Here is a 10,222-nt window from a genome sequence, read left to right on the forward strand (position 1 = left end):
TTGAATCTATATATATATATATATGTATGTATTATGAATTTTTCCATTTATTAAGGAACGATACACATGCACACCACTTTTATTAGCAATAAGTTTATATGTTTATTTGCGTGACTTTACTCTTGCTTTTTTTCTTTCTCACCTTCTTGCTTCTATTTCTAGCCTGTCCACTTTCTCCTTTTTTCTCTCTTTCTCTCTCTCTCTCTCTCTCTTTCTCTCTCTCACTCTCGCCTTCTCACTTGTGTTTGTAGCTGTTTTCCTTCCCCTTTCCCCCTTCACTTCTTCCCTTATATTCTCTTTATCACGCTCTCTCTCCCTTTCTCCTCTGACAAGTGATCCATGGTCAGCATCCCTTCATCTTCTTCCTTTTCCACACTAGCAGCCCAGCTGTTCAGTCAAAAAAAATTTCTCCAGCTTGCTATTTGCTGTTTTCTATATCTTTCAGGATTTCTTCTAACCATTACCTACCATTCTTGTCCTTTTGACCCTAAGGCCATATTTTGCTCATTTCCTCTTTACATCATCTTTATCCATCATTTTAAATTACATTTTTTTGTTTTGCTTGCTTGAGGCTCTACACTCTCTGCAACCTTCACAAGCACCACCAATATGGGAAGCCCTCAGTCTTATCATTAAAGATGCAAAACTGAGTATTATCATTTTGGTTGATAACTGATGAAGAATTAGAGACCCTCATTTTCTGTCTCCCACCCAGTATATGTATATGTTTTCTATATATCGTCGCTTATTTACTATGAATTTTTTCATTTATTATTATTATTATTATTATATATATATATATATATATATATATATATATATATACACACCCCAACTGTGACTGACAGTGCAGGGTAGCACCTGAATTGCTAAAAAATAAGAGGTAAAAACCCTCTTAGCTGCAAAGAAGCACAATTTGTGACAATTGAATTCTTCCTTCTTGGTTTAATATTGCTTATAGCCACCTTATTTTAAATATATATAAACCAGTCCATGTGAGTCCAAATACTTGAATGTATATTGCGAGATTTTCTAAGCCCATTTGCCTTCAGACACTTGATTTGTGTAGTTATCATCAGTGTATTTTGGTGATTTAAATAAGTATTCTGACTGTTATTTGCAGCAGGTAGACATACTTAGTATGTCCTTTGATTAATTTTAATTTCAGCAATATATATATATATATATATATATATATGTTAAATATATATTTTTTTACCAAAAAATTTGGTAAAAAATATAGTATCTGTTAACAATCTTAGCAAAAAACTCACAGTTGAGTTTTTGAATATATATCAACTTTAAATAGAGCTCAAAATTGATCCATTGAAAATACTTTATTACAACAACAATAACAATAATAATAACAAATAAATAGACCTATGTACATTTCGATAGAACATCCAGAATGATTAATACATATCATAAAATATTATAAAATATAGGATACTCCATCTCCTCAGGGTCCCATTATTATTGCTATCATCACCATCATTATTATTAGCAATACACATCCCAAAAAAAAACGAAACCATTCAAATCTAATTTTCATAGTTGACCCATGAAAATATATTTTATAATATTTTATGATATGTATTAATCATTCTGGATGTTCTATCGAAATGTACATAGGTTTATTTATTTGTTATTATTATTGTTATTGTTGTTGTAATAAAGTATTTTCAACGGATCAATTTTGAGCTCTATTTAAAGTTGATATATATATATATATATGTATATATATATATATATATACATATATACATGCATACACAGACAGACAGACATACAGACCCTTCCCAGGTGTATGTGCTTGAGTCTCATTGTCTGGAATCTCACAACAGTTGTAAACAAGCATCACCATCATACAAGTGGTGTCGTTTATTTGCAAGTTTCCATAAAAACATGCACAGTCATGATACTGCTAAAATTCGAAGGACTTGGAAACAGGTGAGGGTTGGCAACAGGAAGAGCATCCAGTTAGAGAAAATCTACATCAGTGAATTCCATCTGACCTATGCAAGTATAGAAAAATAGATGTCACGGCGGTGACGAGGATTTCTATTTTGCCTAAATGACTGTACAGAAGTTTGGCAGTATTCCAGGAATCATAATTTAGGAAAGTTCTTCCAATATATTGAGAAAAAGAGTGAATTAAGGGTGCCAAAAACAAAAGACACATCACGGTGCTGGGTGGGTGTAAATGGCACCCAGACAAAATCCAGGAGATTTAAATAAAGCAAAAACTGAACACAAGAATTCGAGAAGAATCACAGTGCTCCGTGTTGGCAGAAAATCAGAAAATCATCTCAAGAAAGTTCCAAACTTGGATAAATGCTCATATTTCAGATGGAGAAGAAAATTCTAAAGTAACCAAGGTCCATTCTTCTGATCCCATCACTGATTAGTTTCACCAGAGTATCATTACTGAGTCCCAAGTTAGACCATACAGAGCAGCAGGTTTATTATCAAAGACATTCCAACCATAACCATCCCATCGTTTTTACTTACTTTTTTAAGGCACAGTATACCTCAGGTTACATCATCTAATGTGTAGCTCCATTTTCAAAGTCGGTTGAATATGATTTGTGATAGATTTAGCTGTTATTTCTAGAAGATTGTGCGACCATGCAAACCATGTTCCCTGATTGACTTATGCGTCAATTCAGGGACGTCAAGCCTCCGTCTCCTTCACCAAACGAATATTTTTATTCTAATAAAAAAAATATAACTATTATTACAGTTAGTTCGCACCACAAGGTTTAAATACTCCTTGCCAAATGAGGTGCAGGGGTGCTACTCCGTTGCTTTCCGTTAAGTCACCACAGGAAAAGAAAATATCCGTAACTTAGCAAACTTCAAACAAAGTCAATCGATTTATTCTGGTCCGCGCCTAAAATAATGAGCAGCGAGAGTGATACAAGGGAAGCAACTCCCGATTCAAGTTTCAAGAACAGAAGAATTGTTTCCCTTGTTGCCGTACATTTTTTTTTAATGTTTTTATACAAGACGATTTATTTACAAATATATGAATCGTGTACGATAAAAATTAACGATGAAACTTTCTTAAAACACACACACACACACACGGTTTGTATTTGTTAATACTATCATGTCATTGAAGATTAGGTCTTCGGATTAAATTGTGTCTGATTTCCGTCCCAACAGCGATAAAATTTTGTAATCCACTTTTTTCTTGGATGTTTAGTTCCTGAGGTAGAAAGAATTTTGTCAGAACCATATCTGACATAAATCTGATCAACTATCTGATATCTAGATATTACCACATGGTGGTGGGAGCGACTGTATAATCGTAGCTCTGTATATAGAGTCTGCGTCTTATTGTTGACTGACCTTCAGAAAAAGCAGACAAATCTCCTGAAAACCTCGTCTAAATGCCTTTTCGAAACATGATCAGGGGAAAGAGAAAGGATAGTCATGGTTGAAATACCTTTGATCCTGTGACTGTTCAAACAAAGATAACAAAGGATTAAACAACGATTACACGCTGTATCTGATCTAGAAGACCTAAAATCAAAGGCACTCCAACCATGACCAATACAACTGAACATCATGCAGCGTGTATCTTGGATAACTATCCAGTATGACCAGTTTCAATATAGCAGAATCGTTAGCACACCGGGCGAAATGCTTGGCGGTATTTCGTCTGTCTTTACATTCTGAGTTCAAATTCTGCTGAGGTCCGCTTTGCTTTTCAATCCTTTTGGGGTTGATAAATTAAGTACCAGTGAAACACTGGGGTCAAAGTCATCGACTAGTCCCTTCCCTACAAATTTCAGGCCTTGTGCCTTTAGCAGAAAGGATGTAATATGAGGAAAAGTTGGTTGTTATTTCTAGCAGGTTGAGAGACTATGGGCAGCCCCCTTCATAACACAATTTTTGTCCTTGGGTGGCAACAGTTATTTCCTGTTTCCTTACCCCTAGAAACTATGACAAATTGGCTTCAAACTTTCCTTCAAACTTTGCTTTCCTCAAACTTGGACTCCTAGAAGTAAACTGAGCTGTTCAACTTATGATCCCTATATTTATACCACTCTCTATGTTGCCAGAACATTCTAGAAATTCTTGAAACTTTTAGAAAGTTCTCAAAAGTTCAGCAACCCAGCACTGAATCTGTCTGAAATGTAATGGAGAAAAATAGGTCAGTTTCAAAACATTGATGTCCCAGTCACAAAAGCAAAGTCTGAAGGGAATAGAAGTCATTTTTTTTTAATTTCTAAATAGAAACAAACAGGAAATAACACTTACTGACCAAAGACAAAGAAAAAAGTTAAAATTTTGTTACAGTGTTATATGAGTGTGTAAACGAAGTCGAACGAGTTAGCTCCAGCTTGGACTGGGACTTTTACATGATATATAGACTAAGTAAGTCTTTGAGTTTCCTGCTTACCCACAGGTTTCTGAGTCTAAACTGATAAATTATTCTCAGGACTTTGATTGGACCTTCATATTCTTTGGTTCAAATCTTACTGGGATCAGCTTCATTATCCATCCTTCTGGGGTCAATAAAACAAGTGGATCAGAACTGACCAAGGGTCAAACAAAACCACCACCAACAACAACAATGATAACTGCAGCAGCAGCGGCAAATATCAGTTCTTCACACAAAATACAGTATGAAATAAGAAAACAAAGGCAAGTGGGAAACCGAAGCAATGTGAAAGAACGAAATTTAAAGTCCCAGCGTCTGTGAAGGAACTGGACCCTTCCATGACATGGCTGAGTGATTTTCAGGACAGGAGACATTCAACTGTGAAAATAATTGACCTGATAAAAAAAAAAAATAAATAAAACCCATCTCAACTATCGCTTACCTTTCTCTTATTTCAATCATTGAACTGTGGCCATGATGGGGCAAATGGCTTCAAGGGTTTTTAGTCAAACAAATCAACCTCAGCACTTGTTAGTTTGTTTTTTGTTTTTTTCAAGTCTGGTATTTATTTTATCAGTGTCTTTTGCTGAACCACTAAGTCACTGAGATGTAAACAAACCAACACTGGATGACAAGTAGAGTAGGAGAGACAAAGACACACACACACACACACATGTATATACAGCTGGTGCCATATAAAATGTACCCAGTCCACTCTGTAAAGTGGTTGGCATTAGGAAGGGCATCTGGCCATTGAAACTAAGCCAAAACAGACAATGGAACCTGATGTGGCTCCTGGCCCTGCCAGCACCTGGCAAACCATCCAACCCATGCCAGCATGGAAAATGAACATGAGAGGAGGAGGAGGAGGAGGATGTGTGTATAAAAAAACATGTTAAATGATAATATATATATATATATATACACACACATCTCCCACATACACACACACGACAGGCTTCCACACAGTTTCCATCAACCAAACTCACTGAGAAGGCTTTCGTCAGCCCAGGTCTACAGTGGAAAACACTTCTCCAAGGTGCCATACTGTAGCATTCAACCAAAAATCATAGAGTTTCAAAACATCTGTAGAGAGAAAGAAATATAAGAGAGCCAAAACATAAGAATCAGGAGAGAATTAGACTTACATTAGATTCCAGCAATTCTTTGAGTAAATACTGATTCCAAAAGAAACGTTCATCTGCCCGTTTCCACAGAGGTTCATCTGCTGGTTTATCATTGGTGTATTGTCGTTGAATGCTGTTAGTTAGATCAAATGTGAGGCTGTAGTAGAAGGAATTGGACTCGTTGAATAACTTCAGCAATTCCTATTAAAAAAGAAGAAAACACATAAAAGATACCAGAAATATGAGAAGGTTTTTATTGTTGTTTTTTTTTACTTTTTATTCAGGGACACAGTTTCCATCTTTGTGCTTTTGTTTTTGGTTTAGAAAGATTTGTATTCTTCAATTTGGTTCTGCTGCCTACCATCACCTATAATCATGAACGCTGGATAATGAACAAAAGAGTAGAATCGCAAATACAATTGGCTGGAATGAGGTCCCTGTGAAAGATCTATTGAATAACATTACTGCAAGACAGGGTGAGTATCTCAGAAATCAGGGATCCTCTCCAGGTCAAGCTACTACTTCGCAGCATTCAGAGGTCACATCTCCAGTATAACAGACATGTGATTAGAATGTCACAGGAAAGAATTGCAAGCAGGAAACTTAGGAACAGACCAAGAATGAAATGGTTGAATAATATTCAGAGTTTCAGTTGGGAATCTGGTTTGAAATTGTAATAATGGTTGCTTCTGATAGGAACCCTATAGAAGGTGTGCCTAAGGACTCTACACCACCACAACGCTCCCAGGATTAGTGGATGGAGAAGACAGATGGATGGAAAATTTGTATTATGATTTCCCTAATAGCTTTCATCCTTAAAACATACTTATTGCTTCCAAAAATCTCATGTTATGCACACACACACACGCACACACACACACACACACGCACGCACACACACGCACACACACACACACACACACACACACACACACACACACAGAGTCACAATGAGGATATTTAGACCTCTTATAGGGATATTTTTAGTCAAGATACACTGGTTTAATATATTATATTTTGAAGAGATATTTCTTCAATGAATATATTATATAAAATATCATAAAATATCAAATATTATTATTAAATTTGAAAACAGAGAGATCCAATGGATACAAATTAATTTATCAATTAATTAGCATATGATATCCGTTATTACACACACACACACACACACACACACACACACACACACACACATATATATATTGATAGAAAGGAGAACAAAAGAAAGAAAGAGACCTTGATATTATGTAAATACAGGAATTTATCTGTAAAAATATCTGACAATTATTCGGTAGCCATGATAAAACTCTGAGTTTCGGATGCCAGGGGCTGAAACCCATGCCAACATCTCTTCAGTTATCTGACCATTGATTTTCATAGGAATTTTCAATGGCCAGATAACTGAAGAGATGTTGGCGTGGGTTTCCGCCCCTGGCATCCGAAACTCAGAGTTTTATCATGGCTACCAAATAATCGTCACATATTTTTACAGATATATATATATATATATATATATATATATATATATATATATATATATATATACATATATATATCATCATTATCATCATCACTTTAATATCCAGTTTTCTATGTTTGCATTCATTGGATCAAATGTTTAAGCACATTTTTATATGGTTGGATGCCTTTTCTTTTACCAACCTTTGCCTATTTCAACACAAAGAAATGTTTTCCTTAGTCTTTCAGACACAAACACTATGATAGCTCGACAATATTTACATAGAAGATTGGAAGCATATTACACTGCTTCTATGAAGGGGAAGTTTATTCACAATTAGTGCATGGCATGAAGATAAAAAGGCATACACACAAGCCTTGTCTCTCTCTCTCTCTCTCTCTCTCTATCTCACTCACACACACACACACACACACACACACACACACACACACACACACACACACACACACACACATTAACAACACTTTATTTAATCTATGTATTGGGTTTGGGCTTATATTCTGCTATTAGTCAAGCTTCCATAGTTAGAATTCTCCATTTTTATACAAATCTAAGTTATTCCAGTTTCTCTCGAGCATTTCCTCCACAATGCCCCAAACATGGTTTTACTGTTGTCTGGTAGGGGCATTAATAGTGATGAGTTCAATTCTTGCCTTTCGTGAAGTGACCTGTAATAATCCAGCATCTTATCTAAAGAAATACTTCTTACTTATCTGCTGAGCTCTTCAGAAACCAGAGTTAAATGCAAGCATTACAGTTCCTTGTGAATATCCAGAAAGGATTAGTTGACACAGCTTTGGATGATGGAAATATTTTAGAAATGTAAAGAATGCAGCTTACCTCGTATATTCGTCTTTCAAATTTTTCTTTATCCTTTACTTCTTTCTGTAAAGAACAAGCAAACACAACATGAAGGAACTAACGGTAAATGAATATGAAATGACAGGAGACGATGAATGGGGAACATGAATGAATGGGGGAACATGAATGAATGGGGGAACATGAATGAATGGGGGAACATGAAGCAAAAGAGATTACCAGAAATGTGAAATAAGGGAACAACAAAAGATTGTAGAATACGAGGGTGAGTCAAAAAGTAATGCCATTTTGTTTAGGACAGGTATAATTACTAACACAGGAACATGTATCATACATCAAAATGAAGCTGGTCCTCTGTGTATCACATCCCTACTTCTCAACATAGTCACCATTTCTCTCAATAGTAATGTTCCACCTTCCAATGAGAGCATGTATCCCTGCCCCATAAAATTCTGTTGACTGTTCTTTGAGCCACTTCTTCACTACAGTTTTCACTTCCTCATCACTGGAATAATGTTTGCCTCTCAAACCCTCTTTCATGGGGCCAAAGAGATGATAGTCTGAAGGTGCTAAATTATTCTAGTGACGAGGAAGTGAAAACTGTAGTGAAGAAGTGGCTCAAAGAACAGTCAACAGAATTTCACGGGGCAGGGATACATGCTCTCATTTGAAGGTGGAACATCGCTATTGAGAGAAATGGTAACTATGTTGAGAAGTAGAGATGTGATCCACAGAGGAACAGCTTCATTTTGATGTATGATACATGTTCCTGTGTTGGTAATTATGCCTGTCCTAAACAAAATGACATTACTTTCTGACTCACCCTCATAAAAGAAAGAGAAAGATGGAAATGTGGTGAAATGTAAAAACTGATGACAAAAACAAATCAAAATCAGATGACAACAATAAAATGTGAAATCAATGAATGAAGAATAGAATATGATATAAAATTGATGACAGCAAAAAGAGATGTGAAATGAAACAGATAACAAAAAGATTGTATACATTACATATATGTGTGTGGATGCAACTGAGTCTGCATTTTTCTGTGGAAATGTGTGTGTGAATGCAACTGAATCTGTAAATTTCTGTGCAAGATAGTGTGTGAGTAGATATCTGGGAAAGGGAGTGCAAGCATACATGTGTCTGTGAAAGGGAAGAAGTGAATACATATGTGAAAGTAGTGCATGTATACATGTGTGTGTATGCATGTGTGTGTGAAAGGGAGAATATGTATAAGTGAAAAAGAGTGAATGCGTTTGTGTGAAAGGGAGTGCATGTGTAAGTGAGAAAGGGAGTGTGTGCATATATGTAGGTGTGTGTAAATGAGAGTGCATGTGTTATACAAGTCGTAGAAAATAAAGATATAAACATCACCTGAGTAAAGTTTGGAACATTTATATTTAGAATTCCTACTTTAAACATGCACACACACACACACACACATACACACACACACACACACACGCAGCAGCAGCATATAGATTTATACACACTTTCATATATACACAAACAAACACCAGCATACACTACAATAATTTAAACATACTCTCTTTCTAACTTTTACACTGATACACATAAGCATATTTTAACAAAAGTAAGATAAAATTTAAAACCTTCAATCAATGAGACAGTTGAAAACAAAAGCACAAAAGCAAACAAAAAAAACTGGAAAAAAAATGAAATGGGAAAATTTCCCCAGTTTTTCTTCTGCATAAAGAACATATAGTTAAGTACAGGCTAACATAATGTAATGAGTCAAAAAGAATACTTAATCCATTGAAATTCCCTAGTAGTGAGATGGAAAATCATTGGTGTTAATAAAAATTCTTGGTTATGAAGGGAAGGGAGAGAATTTCTAAATTTAAATTGATTAAAGATTAAATGAAGACACAGTTAAAAAAAAAAACTATTCACGATTATTTAATCTGTTGTTGCTCTTAATATATACATATATATATATATATATATATATATATATATATATATATATATATATATATATATATATATATATATATATAAATATATATATATAAATATATATATATATAAATATATATATATATATATATATATATATATAAATATATATATATATATATATATATAAATATATATATATATATATATATATATATATATATATAAATATATATATATATATATATATATATATATATATATAAATATATATATATATATATATATATATATAAATATATAAATATATATATATATAAATATATAAATATATATATATAAATATATAAATATATATATATATAAATATATAAATATATATATATATATATATAATATAATATAATATAAATATAATATATATAAATATATAAATATATAAATATATAAATATATATATATATATATTATATATAT

General features: G+C 33.8%; 1 protein-coding gene across 3 annotated transcripts in view; it reads right to left on the reverse strand.

Annotated features, from left to right (window-relative positions):
* The window catches only part of LOC106872929 (phosphatidylinositide 4-phosphatase SAC2), a 1,166,845-nt gene that overhangs the window by 1,145,600 nt on the left and 11,023 nt on the right, over nucleotides 1-10,222 (reverse strand). For 2 of the 3 annotated variants that reach the window (XM_089339784.1, XM_089339786.1), the window contains 2 exons: nucleotides 7,844-7,888; nucleotides 5,542-5,721 (listed from right to left, as the gene is read on the reverse strand). The gene's annotated coding sequence lies outside the window, so the exon portion shown is untranslated. Of the gene's footprint in view, nucleotides 1-5,541; nucleotides 5,722-7,843; nucleotides 7,922-10,222 lie in introns of all 3 variants that reach the window. The other variant, XM_089339785.1, reaches the window with a different exon arrangement.

Source organism: Octopus bimaculoides, chromosome 22 (assembly GCF_046866305.1).
Source record: "Octopus bimaculoides isolate indiv1 chromosome 22, ASM4686630v1, whole genome shotgun sequence".
NCBI lineage: Eukaryota > Metazoa > Mollusca > Cephalopoda > Octopoda > Octopodidae > Octopus > Octopus bimaculoides.